Genomic DNA, 24,979 nt, shown 5'->3' on the forward strand with positions numbered 1-24,979 from the left:
ATTTGTCACACATCATTGACAACAGCTTAACACTGTCAGGCATCATCAACCATCAAATGCATCAGTGACATTGCAGGGACAACAGACCAATGTGCGTCACACATATCGTGCGACCACCTGTGCATTAAATCAATTAATGGCATTGTGTGCACAATGATGTGCCATTAAACAGCATGTTGCTGCTGTGTACTGATGCAGAGTTCACGATGGAATTTAGCATTGCATGTGACCAAAGTTGCGGTAGCTACCGCCTGTCCACGGCGGTGTGTGACACAAGCACCACCACCTACATAAGTGCGGTAGACATTGGCATGGTTTGTTGGCAGTGGGCATGCTGGGCCACACAAATGGCAGTTGCTACCGCCTGTCCACGGCAGTGTGACACAAGCACCACCCCCTACACAAGTGCGGTAGACATTGGCATGGAGGCATGGGTTGCTGGCGGTGGGCATGCTGTGCCACACAAATGGCTACCGCATGGCCCCTGCGGTGCGACACCGCCATGGAGCATTGCCTACAGCCAATGTGAGCGATCTTTGAGGTGGCATGATGAAGGTTTGAAAATCGCGGCAGGCGTGCTCCGCAACCGCGGTACCAGTCATTGGATGCTTTTGAATGATGCACCATCACGGTATCGCACCCCGGGCCACTGCGGTGCATCACCGCCATGGAGCATTGCCTACAGCCAATGGGAGCGCTGTTAGCGGTGGCATGATGCAGGTTTGAAAATCGCGGAAGGCATGCTCCGCCACCGCGGAGCCGGTCATTGGATGCTTTTGAATGAGGCAGTCCTGCACAACCAATTACTGCAGCTTTGCTCCTCACAAACGAGCCCAGGAGGTTATAAATCTGTGGGAGTGAGCCACACATTTCCACTGCTCACAGAGCCTCCTGCCTGGGACCCCATCCTGCTGCTACCTGAAGTACCTGCTGCCAGGGACCCTCTCTTGCTGCTGCCTGGGACCCTATCCTGCTGCTGCCTGACGTGCCTGCTGCCTGGGACACTCTCCTGCAGCTGCCTGAAGTACCTGCTGCCTGAGACCCTCTCCTGCTGCTGCCTGAAGTGCCTGCTGCCTGGGACCCTCTCCTGCTGCTGACGGAAGTGCCTGTTGTCGGTGACTCTCTCCTGCTGCTGCCTGAAGTGCCTGCTGCCTGGGACCCTCTGCTGCTGCTGCCTGGGACCCTCTCCTGCTGCTGCCTGAAATGCCTGCTGCCTAGGACCCTCTCCTGCTGCTGCCTGAAGTGGCTGCTGCCTGGGACCCTCTCATGCTGCTGCTTTGGACCCTCTCCTGCTGCTGCCTGAAGCGCCTGCTGCCTGGGACCCTCTCCTGCTGCTGACTGGGACCCTCTCCTGCTGCTGCCTGAAGTGCCTGCTGCCTGGGACTCTCTCCTGCTGCTGCATGAAGTGCCTGCTGCCTGGTACATTCTCCTGCTGCTGCCTGGGACCCTCTCCTGCTGCTGCCTTAAGTGCCTGCTGCCTGGGACTCCTCACGACTCACTTCAACCACAGGTGTTACATGTCCACAGGGATGGCAAGAACTGAAAAGATCCGTGCCAGTCCATTCACAAGTGAGGAGCTGGAGGTGCTAGTGGATGAGGTGCTGGCACAGTGGTGGCCCCAATGTAGTGGTAAGTTAACATTGAGGGAGCTGTTGGGCAGGGGGGTGTCAGACATGCATGGGACTGGTGATGTGTGCGACCCACCAAGGGGGTTCAGTGCAGTCATCCTGCATGTGTGTGTGATTAGCATGTATGCATGCTATGATATCAATTTGGACCATGCAGAGTGCCCTTGTGAGGTGTCCCCCAGTTTGGGAACTAGGGGATTACAATTGGTTGTGAGTCTGTATATTGCTACTGTTGTGATAGATGTTGGTACATGACACTGTGTAACTGGTAATTTACCCTACTTTTCTCCCATACCTGCAGCTCAAGGTACACCAGCGTAAGGCCGTGTGGAGGGCCATTGCTGCAAAGGTACGGGCCCTGGGGGTATCCAACAGATGACGCACCCACTGCCACTATAGGTGGGACGACCTCAGCCGGCTGGCAAAGGACGTGGCCGAGATGACCTTGGGGCTGCAACCGCGCACTGGGCGTCTGGCACGGCGCAACTTAACACCACTGATGGTCTGCATATTGGAGTTGGATGCACGTCTGAAGGAGCATGGCCAGCAAGGCAGGGGTGAGTATTTGGGGAGGGGTGACTTTGCCTGGGAGCGGATGCATGTGTACAGAGCCTGTGGCAGCGGTGAGTCATGTGATGCTCGTGGGGTGGTGCTGTGATATGTCATGTGAGTGGCTGCAGGGATGTGTGCTAGTGTAAGGCATTGTGCCAAACAGCCCTAACATGGCTGATCATCCCTGCTGTGCTTTATCATAGCCAGGTGTGTTTGGATCCACATGGTCATTCTGCATTGGGATGGTGTGGGAAATCTATTAGGGGGTGAACAGAAGGGTCCCCGATCTGAGTGTGAGTTCATGTATTCCTACTTTGCATGCACCATGATTGTTGAGGGTCACACGTCTGACAACAAGGTGCCCCGGAGTACCACATGGTGCTTGGTATGGCCTACTTGGCATTGTGGACTGTCATTTCCTAATAGGTGTGTGTGTTCTCCCCTCAGGTTCCCTGAAGGCCTGTCAGTGGCAATGAGTGTTGGGACATGATAGGTCTGGGCATGGAAAGTTGTGTATGGTACACTTCATCCACGGGCAAGGTGTAGTGCTGTTTGGCCTCAACATGGCTCTGTCATGGCAGCTATTCAGTGTTGCAGGCACTGTTGTGGTGTATGTAGTGTGTTGCTGTAATGTTTATGCAGGGTGTGGTGGTCAGCATGGTGATTTGGGCATCCCCTGTATGCATTGTTTGTTTTGCTTTGTCCTGATGATAACATTTATACAACCCTGCATCTCTCTCTCATGCAGAATTGCCAGTGGGCATGGGGTAACGGGAGCCGGAAACCAGTGGTGGTGAGAGTAGCTCTACAGCTGCACTGGAGGCCAGTGACACAGAGCTCACCAGCGCATCTGAAGGGGACAGGAGTATGCAGGAGGAATCTGTGGCTGAGACACAGAGTACTACATCATCTGATGCGAGTGGTGATGCATCCATGTTGTCAGGCACAGGGGACGGGGAGTCTGCTACATCATCTACCGCTCAACGGCCAGTGCCCAGCCTCACATCCACTTCCTCTGGTGCTGGCCGTGTCCGTGTCAGTAAGAGGGGACGAGTTACATTCACACCTGGCACCGCTGACCCTGCACCTGTCCCCCCTGCTGCACTCAGTGCTGAGTCTGTAGAGCTCCTGCGCCAGCTTTGTGTGGGCCAGACCGCCCTGCTCTATACCCATGCTAAGAAATTAGGGCAGGTGGTTGCCTACATGGAGGGCAAACACTCTGAAGTGGGTGGGCTCCACCGTCCAAGCTTTGTCATCCGCAGTAACGACTGCCCTTCAACAAACTCATGCTCCCATTCCTGCGCAGGACAGTGACCACGGTTTGCATGCGTCACAGACACGATACTGCACAAGGAGCACAAAGCAGACACAACTCAAGCGGTCCCACCCACAGACACCATCCCCGCAGAAGAGCAGAGCCAGCCCAGAATGCAAAGACAAGAGCCCGTCAGGGACTTGCAAGGCCGAAAAAGCAATGACGCTGACGTCAGCCTCTCTGAGGCATCACCAGCAAAGGACTCTCCTGTCCCCAAAACTTCACGCAGAGCTAGGCGTGCAGTGATGTGCCCTCTGAGGAGGTGTTGTATAGCAAGAGTACACATAGGAAGGGCACAGGCCCACATCCACCCACCACATCAATTCCAATTCCAATTCCAAGCCCAGTGAAGCAGGTGGAGGAGGGCACTGTAGGGGCCACCCTTGGCAAAGAGACAAAGGAGGGCACTGTAGGGGCCACCCCTGGCAAACAGGCAAAGGAGGGCACTGTAGGGGTCACCCCTCGCAAAGAGGCAAAGGAGGTCACTGTGGGGGCCACCCCTGGCAAACAGGCAAAGGAGGGCACTGTAGGGGCCACCCCTCGCAAAGAGGCAAAGGAGGGCACTGTAGGTTGGACAACTGACAAACAGGCAAAGGAGGGCACTGTAGGGGCTACCCCTGGCAAAGAGGCAAAGGAGGTCACTGTAAGGGCCACCGTTGGCAAACAGGCAAAGGAGGGCACTGTAGGGGACACCCCTCGCAAAGAGGCAAAGGAGGGCACTGTAGGTGGGACACCTGGCAAGCAGGGGAAGGTGGTCCAGAGGCATAGCCAGACAAAGCATTCCGCAGGATCCAGCACATCACCAGAGGGAGTTCCAGTGTCTGAACCTGAGGCGGGAAAGTTGGTGTGTGTAGTTGTTGTGTCATCACCAGTTCTCATTAACCCCAAGACAGGGATGCCATTTCCTATTGGCGGTTGCTACCGCCTGTCCACAGCGGTGTGACACAAGCACCACCCCCTACACAAGTGCGGTAGACATTGGCATGGAGGAATGGGTTACTGATTTAGGTGGTTTTGTTACTCTTAATTAATTTTTTAATTTTTGATCATGCTAATTGTGTAATACGAAAATGGAAACCCAATAGGATTTGTAATAGAGGAGCGCAATTAGACATGAGAAGCAAGTTACGAGATATTATTCCTCCATGAAATTAACGTATTGATTTAGAGGACTGTTAATGCATCTAATATAGTAGAATTATGTATAGTATGCACACTATAAACAAATCGCCTCGTGTATAAATGAATGCATTTTTTTGTGTTGTAGAAATAATTCCCTGATGAAGGCTTATGATAAAAGCCAAAATGCATTGGAAGTACTGTGAATAAGGATATATATTACGAAATGAAAAGAAACAATGCAAAAGTAAAGAATGAAATAAAAGTTTACAAATTCAAAAGCAACAAAATGGTATGGTGAAATTTATGGATAAACGGCAGAAACCCTATCACAAAAGGATATAGGCAAGTGACCGGGGGACGGCACCCCAATTTGTAGGGGTACGCAATTAAGGAGTACTATCAACTGTGCCATGGACACTTGCCCTGTTGTTATGCTGTGTTGGAGTCTACCCTGTGCCATGCCCACAGGCCCTGGTGCTCTGCTGATTTTTTAGTCTGTGTAGCCTCTCATGTACTTGCTGAGCCACCTGCCCTGGACACTGGCCCTGTTCCTCTGCTGTGTTGGAGTCTCTCCTGTGCCATGGACACTGGCCCTGTTGCTCTGCTGTGTTGTACTCTCAACTGCACCATTGACACTGGCCCTGTTGCTCTGCTGTGTTGGAGTCTCCCCTGTGCCATGCCCACTGGCCCTGTTGCTCTGCTGTGTTTCTTAGTCTCACCTGTGCAGCCTCTCATGTACTTGCTGTGCCACCTGCCCTGGACACTGGCCCTGTTCCTCTGCTGTGTTGGAGTCTCCCCTGTGCCATGGACACTGGCCTTCCTGTTTGTAGTTTGCTTGTGCAGGATATCTTGCATTTGATCAGCATTTTGTACATTGCTCTTTTATACAGTTGTTCTACTGTCACATCAGTGCAATATGTGAATAAAGACAGTTACTCCTGTTGTGTGTTTTGTCAGTGTCCTGGCTGATTAAAGTTCTTTTTGTGTGTGCATTTGGTTGCCTGTGGACCATGCTATATGTGTCACTTCAACATTGCCAAGCTCTTTGGCCGCATCACGTTTTTAAACAGGGGTGACAGGGGCTTCAGTCCATCCAGACACTGATACTTGTGTTTTCTGTGTTGGCTCTTTTACCTGTCATGCAGTTCTATTTGTAGTGGTTTCCTATTGTTGGCTACGTTGTTGCCATGTCAGGTTGGTGTACTCTACCAGCACAGGGTGTGATGCTGTGCACAGGTTTGCATGCAGGCTGGGCACTGTCATGATGTATGTGTGTTATTCCTGTATATGTGCCCACCTGTGTATGTGTATGGTCATCCTGTGTTGGCCCTTAGTCCTGGTCCCCTGGCCTACATAAGATGTGTGCTCTTGGGTGGTGAGGAGGTGTGCAGTGTGATGGGTGTGACTTTGTAGTGGGTGTGGATGTGTGTGTGCCCCTGGATTGTGATAGCCACACATGTGTCAGCCAGAAGTTGTGTGCCTGTTGTTTGGATTGTCCTGCCCTGTGTAAATGATTGTATGCACTTGTGGGAGTTGTCTGTTGTGCACTGTGCAGTGTGTTGGTGTGTCCATGCAGTTCTGTGTGACTCCTCCTTGTTGTTTTGGTCACTTATGAGTGTGCAAAGTGTGTAACTTGCACATCAGTGTTGTGTTTGTATGATCATCAATGTGTGTTGTGTGTGTTTGTGTAGACTCTGTGGCCCTGCTGCTCCTCACTGGCATTGTGTGTGACTTTCTCTTGCACTGCAGGCACATTGTGCCTTTTCTCCTCCTGTATGGCATGGTGTGTGGTGTGATGCCATCCCCTATGTGTGCCACTTGTGCCTAGCCATTGTGGGTCTGCATTCCCTCTATTTGTTTATGGTACACACCTCACATGTCTACTACTGACATGCAAGTCAGTTGATTTTCATGTCAGCTGTCCCCTTTGTTTACATGTGTGTGTGCCTCCCCATCCCTTCATTTGTGAGATTGTGCCTTGTGGTGCAGTGTTTGGGCCAATAGTGCTGTTCCACTCTGGACATGGCCACATTGGTTTATGTGTGATGTGCTATTCATCAGTGTGGATTGCCCTTGTGCACTTGAGCTGCGTGTGCTGCCCAGTGCTCTGGTGTAGCTGGTTGTGCTCTTGTATCCCCGAGTGGTGCATCCTGTTGTTTTTGTGTTGTATGTCTGTGTGTTGGCTGTGTGTAGCTTCACTTCCTGGGTGTGCTGTTGCTTTTGTGCCGTGCTGATTTGTGGTGTGTGTGTTGAGGTTGTATCAGTCATGTCTGTGTATAGCTGTTGTGCTTGTTGTGCACACACTGCTTGTTGTACATACAGTGCTGTGGGTATGTGGGATTGGCAATGCCTGATGTGCATCCCCTGATGTCCTGTGGTGTTTGTTGATTTGTACTTTCATGTGCATGTGTGGTTTGTTTGATGTGGCAGTGTAGTTCTGTGCAGGTGCAATTTTGCGTGATTTGTGTTAAGTTATGTGTGTGTTTAGTTAGTGAGTGATGATGTTGTGCACTCATTTTGTGTTTGTACTCACATTGCCTTTCCACAGTTTGGCTGGCAGGGTATGTCTGCTTCTGTTGGTGGGGGGGGGGGGGTTCCTGTGGTGTTTGTGTGTAGTTTTGGTCAGGCATCTGTTCAGGCTACCCTGTGTGTGTTTTCTGTTTGTGGATACACCCAGGGTGTGTGTATGTGCTGGGAAGTATTGTCAGCCTTGAGTGTGTGGCACTGGTGTTGTGCGTTCCTTGTCAGCCACTCATGCAGTGGCTGTATCCCTGGTTGTCTGGTGTGTGGTGCCGGGTGTGTATTGTGCTTGCTTGTTGCTGTGCTTGTTGGTGTGCATGGGGGTGCACAGGATGGGCACCTGACCTGTGACTTGCTGGTGTGTTTTGATGTGTGGTTGGGGGTGGTGTGTCCCTGTGGCCTCTGTGCCCTGCCCATGTCTTGTAGTGGGCCTGCCTTCTGCATTGTGCGCATGTGTTGACCGCTGCGGTGACGTGACCGGGAGCGGGACGTTGCTGCTAGTTGCGGTCGATGTGTGTCCTGGATGCAGAGGGGGGACTTGTTGGCAGGTGGGTGATGTGGGGGTGCCCTTGTGGATGTGTTGTGACCCCCAGCAGGGTGTCTGTGGTGGACTTGGACCCTGTGTCAGCCTTGTGTTGTGTGTTGTATTTGTGTATTTGTGTACCTGCGGCGGCGTCCGCGGTGGCCCAGTTGATGGTAGTGCAGTAGCAGGTACATGACCGTATGCATATGTAGGGCTGGGTCCATGGCGTTCAAGACCGGGTGGTGATGACAGGCTCTGCGCAATGGCGCTCCGCTATTGAGTTTCCGCCGTCTCTGGTTGGGCGATGTCCCCGCTGCGGTGCATCTGCCTGTTTGGGTCTGTATAACTTTCTCTCGCTCATTCTACAAATACGAATGTACAAAGTGGATCATTACAATACTGCAAAGAAAGTGAATAGTCAATTGATAAGTGTGTCCTATTTCTTTTTTTTAAAATCTTATTTATGTAGCGCAAAGCCGACCAAAACTATATCAGCAATTTACATGAGCACCGCATTTACAGTACATTTTCCGGCACGCGTAGATTACGTCATTTCTCTACAATAACAGGATGTGGACGCGCCTTGAGCACTGATTTCCAGCACCAAGTTCGACAGTATACCTGAATGACCACATATGTATATATTTTAACTACCTTTTATGTGCCAAAAACTGCAACCTAAAGCTTTCACAGCCCTGTATTACTACAGCTACAACACTGGACTGAATGTACAACAAACATTCATATTCGCAGAAATGCGTCATGTCCACCATCTTTTATGTGTGCAACTATGGATGAATGTAAGGTCAGTGATACCCACTACCTTCTATGTTGCCATGTTGTGACATAATGACACATTTGCGTTTAAGACCCGGGTGACGGCAACACTACAACACGGACACCCGAATCAGTTGATTTTTCATATAGTTCACGACGGAACCACACCCATAGCTCCGGAGTCATCGTTCACAGTCTCGCACAGCACTGGCATATGTCAGTCCAGTCCACTCCGCTTACGCTACCAGGAAAACACAAGAACGCTACATGGCCCAGATTTCCATTACAGTGATTTCTTACTTCCAGGTCTAGTTGTCAGAACGGCACACACACACTCCCTCATGGCTGGTATACACCCACACCACACCCATCCAGCACATACGTCACTACACATGTGACCCTACCAATAAAAAAAGATGGAGCGCACATGCTCTACGCCATCTGCTCCCATCGCAAGCGCTGTGATGGCCCGTCCCAGTGGTTTGGACGCCTCATTTAGGCCTGAACTACCGAACAAGGGGGCCCACTCCCATGTGCGTGGCCTCTTTGGTCACTGAGTTAGTGGTACCGTAATGACTGAGCGGCTGACCTGCGATGAACATGGGTGCACGACTAAGTCCTTTGCCATAGCGATATCAAAACTCAGCACCAAATGTGAGACTTATTGGTGGCAGAGCAAGACTGCATGATGTAGAACGTACCCTGTCCGCGAAAAGGTGAGCAGTGAGGCCTGGGTGCGCAGCGAAGGGAGTAGATGGGGTGCAGCAGTCTGGATACAAAAAGGCAATGCATCAATTTAGGCGTATGCAGTCCTATATACCATATCTTATTGCATTTGTTTTTTCCAATAGCAGGAACGTTTTTATACAGTGGAGTGGTGTGGCTCACTGGTTAGAGGCGGCAGACCTGTAAGCAGAGAACGGCCCGAGACCAGGGTTCAATTCCCGACACGGCAGGGTCTTGGACCAGCATCAACGGACTCGATAATTCTCGCCTCAGTGCCTACTCTAACCAGGGAAGACACTCGGCAACTCTGGGCATTAAGCTTGCCTCATCTCTACAACGGCCCCCCACAGACGCCGGGGATGCCTGGTTTCACCCTGGAGATACCCAGAAGGGACCATCTCACAGGGAAAACCAGGACGGGTTCCCCAGCGGTCTACAGCGCCAGGACACTCGGGTAGAGTAACAGTGTGCTTTACAAGAATCCCATATTTACATTTACATTTATAGTCGGTCAAAAGTTGGTTGCTCGTGATGATTGAAACCACGTGTATCACTGCGCACCACTTGCTTTCACAACAACATGGAAAACATTACTACTCTACTATTTCTTCATAAATCGAAATCCATTAAACAAGAAGGAACTCTACAAATAGTTGTATTTTTAATGCGGGATGGAAGTTGTGTGAAAGAGCGATGTTATTCTACTCCACATTAAGATAGTGACAATTACCAATCATAACATCTTTCTTTTACTATCTTTTAGATATAGAGCATCAGGTGCACTATGTCCCGGCATGTGATGGAAGACACACCGGTGACAGAAAGGTGAGCTGCGAATATTCTTTTCAGTCACTCTCTCACTTCCTCTCTCCTTTGATAAAGAAATGATGCACAATCTTATCTTCCTTTTTATACAACAGGTTGTGTTTCACAAATTGGCGTCCCCCTACCCAACACCTCCAAAGCTCAACGTTTGAGGATTTTGGATGATGAATGGCCATCGTAATAATGCCTGAGAAGGCTGCTTCGACACATGGTGCACCCTCTTTGAATCACACCAATGGCACAAGGTGAGCAACGAAGCTTGTTTCAGAAGCAACGAGAAGCCACCTGTGGGCGGAGAGAGTGGGTAGTGTGCAGAATCTTGACTGCATAGGAATGTACAATTATCTCCGGGCAGTGAGAATGGATAGGTTAGAACAGTCTGGGTGCGCAGGAAAAGGCACTCACCTCCGGACTCTGGGAGTCAATGGGGTGCAACAGTCTTGGTACGAAGTAATGAGAACTCACCGCTATGCAGTGGGAGTGCATGGGGTATAGTACTCTGGGAGAAAAAGAGCACACAGACACCACCTTGCAGTGGAAGTTGATGTAATACAGTATCCTGAATGTCTAAAGGGGTATATCAGAAATATACTTGTGCAGTTGTATGTACTCTGCTATTACTAACACTATACTATCTTTCAGATCACTAAACTTGAGGGTGCAATATGAAACGGCACGTGCTTGGACACACAACTGAGGCAAAAAGGTGAGCTGCGAAGATTTTCTCCAGTATTAACACTACCTCTCCTGCTCCAACTATTACTTTCTCTCTCTCACACTTTCAATGTCGTTTTTTCTCTTGTTCTCTCTCTCCCTCTCTCTCACATTGTTTCTCTTTCTCTTTTAAAGTTATGTACGCTGCTGTCCACTCAATTTAATACAGTCTGCAGTGTAGAAACAAAGCAGACTTCAAGTGATCTATGTTCGCCACACTGTTTAAACAAGGTAAGCAGAGCGGCCCAGATACACAATGCCTCCAATTAAATGCGTTCGAAATAAACAATATTGTCCTGCATAATGACGTGATGTCTCACCTAATTCTGTCTCATCTCTGAATCATTTTAAAGACCTGCTGGTCCATACTGTAAATCTGAAGCAGTAGGCACTTCCCTACAGACACCTCGTCAACGCAGGCCGATGAGAGGGGTGGGATGTATCAGACACACTGCAGACGTGCAAATAAACACATTTTGCCAAGTGTTTCCTTAATTTGTGATCTTTGACCTCATTCAGTCACATCGATCTAATTTAAAAAACTTATTTTCATTTTTGTTTCGAAGGTTACCTACCCTCCTTCCATTGGATTTTGATTATTATATTGTTATGTAAAAGTTAAGTTTCTAGTTATTTATTATATTGTTATCTTAAAGTTACGTTTCTAGTTATTCATTTTTGTTGTAATAAAAGTTAATTAAAAAATGTATACGTCTTCTTTTTCTGACAACATTTCACTATTATTTAGTGTGATAATCATATGCTTAGTGAAGATTTAACAATTAAAGTAAACATGATGTTTATAACTAGAAGTATAATACTGAGGCTAACTCTTTACCAGCTCTTTACCAGAGTCTGTAGCTCTGATTATTGCTTCCTATGGAAAATTTTAAAAACTCCAGCACAGTAACTGTTTGGATTAGCAACATTGTGTGGTGAACTTGTGACCTGTGTGCTCACTTAAGTGTTCCATGAACTGTTACTATGGTAACAGGCAGTAAGCAGTTTGGGGGTAGGGTTGAAAGGTACTGGCTGTACAGAAACCGTTATATTTACCCAGGATCCTCTACATGACAGAGAGGAAAGCAAACTAAGACGACAGAACACTGTGTAGCAGATTTACAAGCCCCTTGCGCCACTTTCGCGACACTTTTCCCATGTTAAAAGTGACGCAACAGTGGCACAAGGGACTTGTACATTTTCCCCTATGTACATTACGAGCAAAAGAAGTACACAACTCTTCGAAATCTTTATCAATGCACTTTACTAAATACTTCGTACCGATTGAATGGAAGAACAGATTGTTGAAATTACAAAACTTAGGAGCATATTTACAAGGACAGCATTAACATGTTCTGGTGTAAACCTGGGCTTCTATTGGAATTCTCACGAATTCTCAAAAGCCTATTAATAAACCATGATGTGCGCTTTAACGACACTTTCTTAACGCTAAAGCGACGATAATTGTAACGCTGTCCTTACAAATATGCCCCCAATGTCGGGAGAAATACAGAGATAATTTATGTTCGCAAGTGAAAAGCTTGTCAATATAAGACTGTGGACTTCACATATCAATCCACCTCGCATATTAAACATGCTTAAGTCTACTTCAGAACAGTAGTGTGTGTGCTGGGTTTTTTAACAAAAAGCTGTTTTTAAAAATTTTAAAACTTTTTCTGTGATTGCTGCGAGAAATAAGAATATTGCTCACTTTGAACATTTCTTGGCGTTGTTCTCCCGCGATCCCCGGTCCGTCATGGCTCATTAGTGCCGCTTGTACGGAGGGACGCGACTCCTCCCCCCAATTACCGCTCCATGGGGGTAAATGCTGACGGGGTCCTGTCGCGCAGTGGACGCATGCAGCAGGCACGCCGCTGGCACGCCTAAGGCACACCAAAGGCAAGCCCGTCTGCGGCCGTCTGTGCCCGTCTGCGCCACAAACGCGGCCAGTGCCAGCCATGCTGCCGGTGGGGATGGGGAAGAGGCGAGGATTAGCTGGTCTAGCTCGGAGCTAATAGCCTATAATGAGGCCAATTACTGTGCTTCGCACCTAATTGATCTTGCTAAAATGGAGTTACCACCTAACTGCCCGGTATGCGGACAGGCGTTGTATGTGACACGTCATTTTCCTCAACGCAGACCTATATGGAGGTTGGCCGACCAAAGACTCCCCCTATAGAACATGGTGAGGTGTTTCGGGCGGGCCTAGTGACTTGTAGATCCCTCCCGAGGCATGCCGAGGATATTTGGCTGACCCTTATGGAATCCTCTTGGGATGCACTATTCCTTACGGAAACCTGGATGAATGAAGATACAGTGGCTTCCATCACCCTAGCCATTCCCCCGGGTTTTAAAATGGAGCAAAAAAATAGGAGGCGGGGTGGCTATTATTTTTGAAGATTCATTTGAATTGACCTCCTCTAGGCCCCTCGACATACAAGGTATCGAGGGACTCAACTTTTGCCTTCAAATCAACCCAACGGTATCACTTAAAGGCCTGTTTATCTATAGGCCACCGGATTGTGCAGCAGACATTACTCTTGATCTATGCAACTGTATTGCACAAAAATTGCTAGCCCACTCACACTTTCTGGCATTGGGGGATTTTGATTTTCATGTCAACGATCCCAAGTGTTTTCATGCCTCCCAACTAATTTCTTCACAAGGATCTGCGAACTTAGCACCAATTATCTTCGGTCCCACTCATAGGGCAGGCCACACTTTAGATTTAATTTTCTCCAATATTCAGGATATTACAGCAGAGGAGCCTCAACCAGTGGTCTGGTCAGACCACTATCTGATTCCTTGTTCAGTTAAATTGGCCACTTTAAGCCAGGGCAGAGGCAAGCGGTCTATTCTGAAGAGGAAGTGGACTAATTTATCAGCTGATACCTTAGGCCCTATTTTAGATAGTGATCCACCTGCCCTCACCTCAGACCCAAATGGTGATGCCCTGGCAATGAACCGGTGGATTGCCTCGGTGTTGGAAGCTGTTGCTCCAGCAAAAATGATGCTATCTCGCAGACAATCTCCCTCAGCACCATGGTTTTCAGAGGCACTTAAAGAAGGAAAAAGGAGCTGTAAGAGATTGGAACGACAATGGAGACAAAAATATTGCGGTATAGCAAAGTCTTGCTAAATAAGTGCCTTAAAAAATGTGCATAAATCGTTACAAATGGCTAAAAGTAATTTTTTTGCTTCCCGTATTCAGATCACTGACCAGTCAAGCAAAGAAGTTTTCAAGGGAGTTCAGTCTTTTTTTAAACTGAGAGCAATTGAGACGGAAGTGACTTTGACGCCGGCTCTGTGTGAAGATATCTCTAACTTCTTCAACAAGCTTAGTTGCTTTCCTGCTTTCGACCAATCTCACAGCAGGAGGCCCTGGCTGAAATTGAAAAATGTAAATCGGGGGCGCCGGATGATTCATGCCCCCCAAACTGTGGAAAATGATCTTGCCGTTTGTGATAGACACCCTTATTCATATCTGGAACACCTCTCTTGAGACAGGAATTTTCCCTAATTGTTGGAAGCATGCTAGGCCATTTTTGCTCTTACCAGCGCCGGGGAAAATGCTAGAGAAGCTAGTACAACGTCAATTGAATTGCTTTATTGAAAGCAATGCTATCTTGCATGAAACACAGTCAGGCTATCTGCCTGGTTTCAGCACCGAGACCGCCCTTATAGAGGTGGCAGAATCGGTTAGATGGGCACTCCTGGATCTATCTGCAGCTTTTGACATGGTCCACCACGTCAGGCTGCTTCAGAGACTGGAAAATATTGGGCTGGGCGAGAAGGTGCGTGCTTGGGTGCAGTCCTATCTGAGCGCCCGATCTCAGAAAGTTGCCCTTCGCCTGTTTTCGGCCAAACCCAAACCTCTTTGGTGTGGTGTTCCCCAGAGCTTGGCCCTAAGCCCTCTACTTTTTAATGTGTATCTAGCCCCTCTTTTTACTTTAATAGCCCAACTGTGGTGTCAAAGCGATTTCATACGCTGATGACACACAGTTGGTCTTCTCTTACCATAAACCGACAGTGGAGGCCTTCGGTAATTTTAAGGGCTGTCTCAGTGACATCGCCATTTAGATGAACACGAATAAATTAAAACTAAATGCAGGGAAAACTGAAGTGATCTTCTTTGGAAAAGGGCCTGTGCCCTCGCCCAATCTTTGGTGGCCTTCTGAAATGGGGCCCCTGCCTTTCCCCAACTCCAGTGCCAAAAATCTGTGGGTGAGATGGGATGATGACCTCTCCTTATCTGCTCATATCCAACAGGTAGCGGTGGGGTGCTTTACTAAACTTAGAAATCTTTGAAAGTTCTTGGACCTATTGCCTGAAGATTGCTTCTAAATTAGTAGTCCATGCCACTGTAACATCCAGGCTGGACTACGTTAATGGTCTCTATCTTGGTTTGCCTAAGTATGCGACCCAGCGACTACAGATTGTGCAGAATGCGGCTGCGAGGCTGATTAAACATATTCCTTTCAGACAGCATGTCTCCCCGCATCTGCGCAGTCTGCACTGGTTACCGGTGGCAAGCAGGATTGAATTTAAGGCGCTGACTTTGGCCTATCAGGCACTGCAGGGTAAGTGCCCGAACTATCTTAACTTAAGATTTCCCCGTTATAGGCAGGTACGGTCACTCTGCTCAAATACTCTGAAGTTGCTCTCTGTCCCCCGATTCGCGAAGTCTCGTCTCGGGGGTAGAGCTTTTTCGGCGAGAACTGCTAAATTGTGGATTGCCCTACCACTTTTCATTCGTAATGCAAACTCAGAGCCCGTCTTCAGGAAACAGCTAAAGACATGGCTTTTCATCAGTAATCTGTTTTTTTTTATTTTTTTATGCTGCTTTTTCTTTTTACTACTCAGTTTATCTTGATGCTTACAAAGCGCCGGGACACCGCCTTGTGAGGTAGCTGTTTGCGCTATATAAACGTCAGTATTATTATTATTATTATGTTAGGATCCGACATAAACCACAATTAGCAAGAGTTTTGCTATAGGTCCTCAAATCCAGTGCCGACTTGTAAATACAATGCTGTTGTCATATCTCCTTCTTCCTTTTTATATTGTCATAGGAACACCTACCTTGCCACTGAGAACGGCTACATTGCTACTCATTGGAGATACGAGGCGAGCCCTTAGCAAACCGGCTGATAACATTTTTGACTTTTAAAAAAAATTCTGGCAAAATGGCACTTGTTAATATGCCCTCAAGTTTGCTATGACAGAGAGGAAGGTAGCCACCCCGAGACAAAGCAGGAGCCACTCCTGCAGGGTGTTGTTACCCAATGCTTTCGACTGCTCCAGAATGGAGACCAAGAGACCCCCCTCCCAAAATATAAAAAACCCCAGAGGGGGGCTTGGAAGGACCTTTGAACTCCCTCACCCATTTATTTTGTAGCACCGAGGAATGGTGGTCCCCGGGCTACAGGGCCCCTCTGGACCCCATCAAATGTAATATTTTAGACCCCGGGATTTGGCCCTCCTAGGTAGATAATTTTTTAAACAAGCACAGGAGCCCGTGCTTATTTTTTAACGGCGGATCCATGCACCCAGCCACATTTCTCTGTTTTAAAAAATAAAAAATAGTTTTGGGCCCTAGGGGTCCTTGTAGGACCCCCTAAGCAGGTCTAGATGATCAAAACATTTCTTACCTGCCCCTTTTATACGTTTTGAACACTTGTCACACTAATTTCTAGATCCTCGCTTCTACCGAGGCACAAAATGGCTGCCAACACTTCCTGGTTTCAAATGTTGACAACCACCTGACAGCCAATTAACATTCAGCGCCTGATCGGGACGGTGCAATTAGAGTGCGCGCACGATGAGCGGATCCACCGAGCCCATAGATATATATGAACTTTTAATTGTAATTTTCTCAGGAACTAATGAACGGATTTACACCATTTAAGCAAAAGGCACGAGTCTGAACCAAGATCTACCACTTTCTCAAATTTGGTGTAATTCCATTCAGCCGTTCGGGCTGTAGCCGCGATGAACGGTACCTATGGAAAATTGCATTGGGAAAACACGTTTTGGGACCCCCCTTTTTTCTCGGGCCCCCGCTTCAAATGCATTTTTTTGACCCCGGGATTTCATCTTTCCCACGTAGCTAATTTTTAAACAAGCACAGGAGGCCGCACTTCATTTTTTATTTTTTTTACGGCGGCTCCATGCACCCAGCGCACATTTCTCAGTTGTTTAAAAAAAAAATCTTTTTGGGGCCCTAGGGGTCCTTATAGGACCCCCTAAGCAGGTCTAGAGGGTCAAAATATTTCTTACCTGCCCCCTTTATCAGTTTTGAATACTTGTGTCACTAATTTCTATATCCTCACTTCTCCCGAGGGACAAAATGGCTGCCAATACTTCCTTTTTTCGAATGTTGACAACCACTTGACAGCCAATCAGCATTCACCGCGTGATCGGGACGGTGTGCTTATAAACTGCGCAAGATGCGCGGATCCACTGAGGCCATAGATATATATATACTTTTAATTGTAATTTTCTTAGGAACTACTGAACGGATTTACACTATATAAGCAAAAGGTACGAGTCTGAACCAAGGACTACCACTTTACCAAATTTGGTGTAATTTCGTTCGGGCTGTAGCCGTGATGAACAGTACCTTTGGAAAATTGCATTGGGAAAACACGTGTTGGGACCCCCCCCCTTTTTTCTCAGCCCCCACATCACGAATCACCCTAAGACTTTCAGGATAGGAGCGTACCGGAGCGCCCCACCAGTTTTGAAAATTTTGCAAAGATTCATCAACCGGCGCCAAAGTTAATCCAAATAGAATGTTGCGGATTTCCTATGGAAAATAGGTCCTCACTATAACTACATACTGGCAATCGCCAGTAGGTAGTTATAGTTAGGAGAAGTTTCCATAGGAAGAGCATTTTTTGTTTTGCTTATAACTTTAGAGTCGTTTGATGAAGCTGCATGAAATTTTCCAAACAAATTCTTTGTCCATATCAGCTCCTATTTTAAAAGTTCGGGGGTGATCCCAAATGTGTTTTCTCCATGCAATTTCCATAGGAAACGTTAGACAAGGCTACAGGTCAACTGGGTGAACGGAATTACCCCAAATTTGGCAGGGAGAAGGGTCTTGGTCTAGAACGCACGCTTTTGTTTATTTGGTGTATATCCGTTCAGTAGTTTTGGAGAAATATCAAAATTTACAGATATCGATATTTGGGAATTCTGCCATCTCATTGGCCGAGGCGTTACGAGCACAAGCTTGCTGCTTATTGGCTGCGAGCGGTGCAAGCGGTTGCAATTAGGAAGTGTTGGCCGACATTTTGTTATTCCGTTCAAGTGAGTAAGGGGAATAAAGGGCGAAAAAAGTAGGAAAGAGGAGGGTAGCAACACTGTAATATCTGTGTGGTGTTTCGGGTGTGTTAAACAGGGGGTGTGAAGCGAACTACTCAACACCTACCGGTCTGAAAGTGCTGGGCCACGGAAATTAAGTGAGGTATTGCCTAGAATCTGATGCTACTAAGGTGAGCTGCTGCGGGACTTGGGGATGAAAGCGTGAGTCCAAACTGTGTTTCAGATGCTGTGAAGTCATGTCATCTGGCCGCTGTGCCACATCTGTCCAAGTAGTGTCAGTATGTAGTTATACCTACTCTGAGGAACTTTTGTTTTGAACATTGTAACTTGTGTATGGTGCACATTTTGTTTATCTGTTAGAGGCCTTTCGTGCTAAAATTGCAGCTTCCCTGCTCTACGGCATCGAGTTAATTGATTTGAGTCAATGGGGTTTTCTAGATACTAACGATGGTAGTCTCTTGCGACCTTTATTGTCGGTCAATAATGCTTGTAGAGTGGAATCCCTCAGACTTGAATTGGGCATACGAAGTAGTTGGGTTCAGGCCCTGGCAGGAGTGATACGTTGGGTCTTTCACTTAGCCAAGGGTAAAGCGGCTACTTTAAGATTTCTGATTAAAAGGGAATTACTGGGTCCCTTGAAAGAATATTCTTTACTTATAAAGAATTTCAGAAGGGCGGTTACTTTACTAGATTTGGAGGAATCAACTCTTTTTCCATTATCTCCACATCAGCTAAAGCTGTCATTAAAACGGCCTACTTGGGAGTTAAGTTTTAGGAGGGATAGAGATGTCCTCATTACAAAGAAAGGTGTTACTGAGGCTGTTAGTTCTTACTCATTTAAACATATACAACCTTATGCATCCTGGACTCTCCCTCACGGCTTACGCCGTTTCTGGTTCCTCTTGAGACATGATCTTCTCCCCTTAAATAAATTACTAGCTAGATGGCATGGTTGTTCCGACAAATGTAATTTATGTAGCAATGACAACTCATTTCAGGATATTGCTCATATCCTTTTTATATGCCCTGCCCTAATGGTCCATCGTCGAAAGTGGATGAGACCAATATGTTTACAGTTAAGCATTTCCTCTGCTAAATCTTTACTTGATGCCATCTTCAACCCTCCCAATGAAATGTTCTGTTTCAGAATTTTTAACTTTTTTTAAATGTTTTCTAGAATTATACTAATAGATATGATTCTCACTTTCTGGTCTTTGTATAAATGGAATGTATTTTGTTGATTTTATGTTTTTGTAAATTCCCGTTGTTAATTATGTTTTGTTTATATGTGGATCTCAACAGAGTTCCAAATCATATTGAAATAAATTTAATTGGTGCACATTTGCACATATCAAATCAATTCGGTATTTGGAAAGTGCAAACTACTCACTCCTATGGGTCTGATTCCACTGGGGGCGTAAGCTGAGATGCTGCCAGACCCTACCAGTCTGAAAGTGCTGGGTACGGAAATTAAGTGAGGTATTGCCTACAGTGTCATGGTGCTAAATTGAGCTGCTGCTGGACTCAGCGATGAAACCGTGAGCTCAAACTGTGTTTCCTATGCTGTGAAGTCATGTGCTCTGGGTGCTGTGCCACACCTGTTCAACTTGTATATGGTGCTTAGCTGGTGTTATACAGGGAGTGCAAAGGTAAATCAATACGGTATTTGTAAAGTGCAAATTACTCACTCCTATGGGTCTGAAGGCCCTGGAGGCCGGCGCAGAAATTATGTGAGCTATTAAGTGAGCTATTGCCCAGAGTCACATGGTGCTGAGCTGAGGTGCTGCCAGAGCAAGGGATTAAATCGTGAGCCCTGTGCTCGAAACTCTTGTTTTCTGGCAGCTACGGCACACCTGTCCAAGTAGTGTCAGCATGAGTACATACGTACTAGGAGGAACTTTTGTTTTAAAGAGTGTGACGTCTGTAGGGTGATTGGGGGGTGCCACAGAGGATGTGTGAAGTTTAATTCTGCCATTTCGAATCAATCCGGTATTTGTAAAGTGCAAACTACTCACTCGTACGGGTCTGCAGGTGTGGGGGATGGCATGGAAATTAAGTGAGCAATTGCTCAGAGTCACATGGTTGTATCCTGAGCTGTCGCTAGAGTCGGTGATCAAAGCGAGAGCTCTGTGCTCCAAAGTCATATTTTCTGGCCGCTGCGCCACAGCTGTGTTGAGAATACATTTTGACGAGGGTCTGGGAGGTGCCGTTACCTGGCCCTAAAATAGCGGGCCTAAGTTGTCAGTTATAGGGTGGCTCTAAAAAGAGGCCTTGTGTTCATTAGTTGGAGCTACATGTAGATGCGGATGCACAACTTTAAGGTTATTCAGAAAAACTCTGTTTCCTTGATCTGTGAAGTGTACTCCATCACTTCTGTAGATATCAGCCATATCAAAACGTATGTTGTTGTTGTTGTTGTAGATAGACCCCATTTTATTGTCTCTGAGGTGTGCAGACACAAATTTGTTGACATTCTTTCTAGATTTTTCAATCCGAGGACAAAATAGTTTTGACCATTTCCGATGCCCTCATAGGTGCTGGTGTATATTGGAATAAACAAAGACAGTTTGAGGCAAAAGTAACATCAGTTGTCTAAAGGTGTCCTTCATTAGCATTTCTAAACCTACCCTAGTAAATGTGCATAGGTAATTTCCACCACAATGCACTATCATGAGGTCAGGGTGTGGAAGATGCAAAGAGGTTTTAACCAAAGGTAGCATCAGTGCCACTTCAATCCTCTCTGTGCAAACCATTTAATGTCCACATTTTGTAAACCTAGGTCTAAGTCAATACATCTCTGTTCTGCATACCTCTTGCACCAGAAAACATAGCTATGTCCTACGATCCACTCTAGCATTTTGAAGGTATGGCTGGAAGGTATGGAAATACCTGATTGAGAGATGAAAAGCATTGTTTTTTAAAAGTAGGGTGTACATTTGCTTTGTGGAAAAGCATCTTTGTGAATGGTTAAGAGAGTACATATCATAGGATAAAATTTGCTCAACTCAACCACACCTGCTACTTGCATTTGGAAGGCACTGTTCAAACCTAAAACCATTGTGAACTTTTAACCTGCATGTGCCATTAAATGTTCAAGAAAAGGTTGTTTTAAAATATCGTTAGGTTTAAAAACATTTATGAACTTTTAACCTGCACATGTTGTAGAATGTTCTAGAAAGTGTGTTGATAGAATACGTTGCACTTCTGACTTCTATGTGTCCTGGAATATTAAAAAAAACTGTTTATATAGAAAATTAAAAAGTAACCAATAGAGAGAAGTTTTGAAACCTAAAAGAATAAAGGAATTATTGTAAGTTGTTCATTACATGTATTTGTGTTTGGAGCAACAACATTATAGACACAACGGCACCAGGAAGAGGAAGAAACAGGGAGTGGGTGACGGGGGGAGATGGGCACAATGGCACTCATGCACAATTAAGTACAGCACAAGTATAGACAAACAATGGTCACAATGAAACACACCAACAAGGAGCACAAGTCACACAACCCACCAACATCACACCACTGAACGAGCATAGAAGTGAAAACCACACTTCCTGAAAGGGAGAAGCGTGAACAAAAACTCACATGAAGGGACATCTCACACATAATATAGCAGACATACATACGAAGCAGAGTACATCAACATCCAGCACAATGTTCTCCAAACTCAAACATTCGTACAATCGAACACAGGAGAGGAATGCACTTGCCTGTGGTGGATAAGCATCCAAAAGTATGAAAGAGGCACATGGGAATGCAGAGGTAGAGAAACACAGTCTGGATGGGGTGGCAATTCAAGTATGACAGGCAGCCAGAGAGTGCATGACACACGCATTGGCATACAAATCCAGACACAACAAATTTGGAGACAAGTGAAAATGTGGAAACTTTATTAAAAAAAAGTGGGTCAGTGCTGCCAAGAGTAGTGCCACGATATGCAGATAAATGCAGCAGTGTGCCTGAAAAAGGAACGTAGGAAAATGTCCATGTTCACCTCGGGGTAGTCCATCACCAACACACGTCAGTGTCAAGAAGCATTGGTTGACCGCCCCTCGGACATAATTCAACGCCAATGCAGTCATGTCCACTGTTGTTTTGGGACAAGTGGGAGATGCACAACATGCAATGATGCAGCGGGACACATGCAATGTGGCACATTGAGTGGTGATTACAGGTACCTTGTCACTCGTTTATGAACGTGAGTGCAGCTGCGTAAGGCACTATCTCTAACGAGTTATGGTTGGCCACAATATTTGACATGTCGTCGACGTAATCCATCAGGTGACCGGGACAGATGTGCTGACTTCAACCACTGTACCCAGTGTGCACCAAAGCAGAATCGTGAAGTGGGTCAATTTGGTCACTGCATACTACACCATGTGCAATCTCTCAGGCCAGTTCCCAACATGTATGCCAAAAATCCATACATGCCATAAACGGGCATCACCATGACACTCCTGGTCGTGGGCCAACAGGGGGCGCACACATCCGTCGTAATCCATGTCAGCTACCCACTCGTTGGAGAGGCACACATCCATGCACCATTCGGATAGGCACATGCGACATTACAATACAGGTTGAATGCAGGTGACATCCGCAATGCGGAAGTTCAATCGGTAAGTGATACGCAGTACTGCCAAAGGCAGTGCACCCAGGACATGCAGTAGACGTGCAAGGTATAGGTGGACGTGAATGGAGATGACCATATGTTTGGGATGCCCTGCTGTTGCGTCAGTGGCTCTACTTGTAGCTGCACTGGCTTGCCGTGTGCCAGTCTTGTGGATGAAATGGCACATCTTTGGTGCAATGAGCAGGGTGTTTGTGCAATGGGTGCAGGGCAGGGGTGTGGTGGGAGTACGTGTGAAGGCCATTTCACGCACGTTAACTACAATGAAGGACTTTTGAGTTTGGGATGTGTACTCATTCTCAAATCGGGGAGTGCGTAGTGTCGGAGACGGAGACAAATATTATCGTATCTGTCGGGGGGCTGGCCACTTGCAAGTTCCTTTTCAGAGCAGCAGATGTGCTAGCGCAAGATAGCTCAGACAAAGAACCTTTCATCCCTACAGTAACTTCTCCAGCTGCATTCATACAGGATTTGTACAAAGGCCGGTCTTGGGTGTTGTGGGATGTCTGCGACCCTGGTCATCATGGATGAGATGCTCAGCACGTGGCACATGGTTGGGTTCACTGTGTGTTACATTGCCAAGCAGCTGCTCCTCCCTCCCCTGAGCCCCCACACTTTTGTACGTGTGCTGCTGTATCCCGTGCACTCATACAGCACACCATTGTAATGCCTGTTTGCGCATGTCTTGTGGCATTCCAACTACACCATGACAGTGTTATTTGGAGGTGGTGCATGCCACTTTATAACATCGACTGCTGCGGCCCTTGTGGGTGGCCACATCAGAACACAGAGACACACTTACCACACCTCCTGCACACGGACATGTCCGAGACACCCCGTTCCCCTTGCCGGATAGGCACACCCCTGCGATGACCTGTGTACGCCAGACCAGCACACGCCGGTTGTGCATGCAGGAGGATGCGTGCGTAACTACATGTACAGGGTCATTGCCAATGCTGATGTGACATGGTAACGTCTGGGGAAGGCAGCACACTGTGATGTTGCAGGGCCCGTGCCTATCATGTTAACAAAATGACCACAGGGACGCACTTGCTTAGATACGGGTTTGGGGGGAGTTGGCGGTCCTGGTGTTGTTGTGGTGAGTCTTGTGGCCCTCATGGGTATCACTGTATCATGCTCATTTACTCTATGACACCTGTGGGTGTTCCGGTGTGGCTCTTGGCTGTGTTCCCTTTCATGCTGCAGGTAGTAGTCCTGCGTAACACCAGCAGAAAACAGGTGTACAATCCCTGGTGAAGACATGGCTTATCGCCGGAATTTGTTTTAAATTGCAGTTCTTGTGAAAGTTGTAATTAGGCCTGGGCAAAGCACTACGCTACGCTTGCGTAGTTTGTGAAGTTTGCGCTACTTCGCACTACGCGTATTGCACGTAGCACAGTGCAAACACACAAGCAAGCAAAATTACATCCTTGCAAGACTTTTTCCTCATTCGAGATCAGAAACATCAAGTTGCCGATCGCGAGCGTGGAAAATAAACATCCCGGTGAGCTTCTCAACGCGGGGAGGTCAGGTTTCTCATTGCGAGTGGTCGCGTATGCTCACGACCTCTCTCGATGAGAAACTACCAATCCGCTTTGAGAAAGCTGCCACTCGAGTAAAAATCTACATCAGGTATGTCATCAGGGATGTCATTTGAAATGTCATCAGTGATGTCAGTGACCATGTCATGAATGATGTAATTATGTGATATCATCAGCAGTGCAATGCAGGGGCGTGAGATATAATTAGCTCAACTAACTATAACAGGGGAATTTCTATGATTTTCTATGAGTGAACTGTCCAACTAACTATAACGTCCCTGTGAATTTCTAAGGTTTTTCAAATGCTAATTTCTAAAAATAACGTCCCTGAAAACTATGGTTTTTTCAGTGAAAAAAAAAGAAATATGTATATATATATATATATATATATATATATATATATATATATATATATATATATATCTCCCTTTCAAACAAAGTTGCTTCTGCTCCCCGGGACCGAGTGACAGGTGGTGGTTGTGGCATTGGAGCACACCAGACAAAGTTACATAAAACATAATCCAAGTAAGTTGAACACATTCATGGTAGCAACGGCTTTTGATTTATATATATATATATATATATATATATATATATATATATATAAACCACCGCTCCAAAGGACACCGCGGAACGCAGCACCCTCACGGAGAAAGAACGGACAACAGTCTTAGGTAGCAAGTTAGTATCTTCTTTATTATTTTTCTTCTTTCATAAGTGCAGCAGTAGTGCCCTAGACCGGACGCGTTTCGGCGACCCTGTCGCCTTGTTCACCGG

This window comes from Lissotriton helveticus, chromosome 5_1 (assembly GCF_964261635.1).
Source record: "Lissotriton helveticus chromosome 5_1, aLisHel1.1, whole genome shotgun sequence".
In the NCBI taxonomy this organism is placed as follows: Eukaryota; Metazoa; Chordata; class Amphibia; order Caudata; family Salamandridae; genus Lissotriton; species Lissotriton helveticus.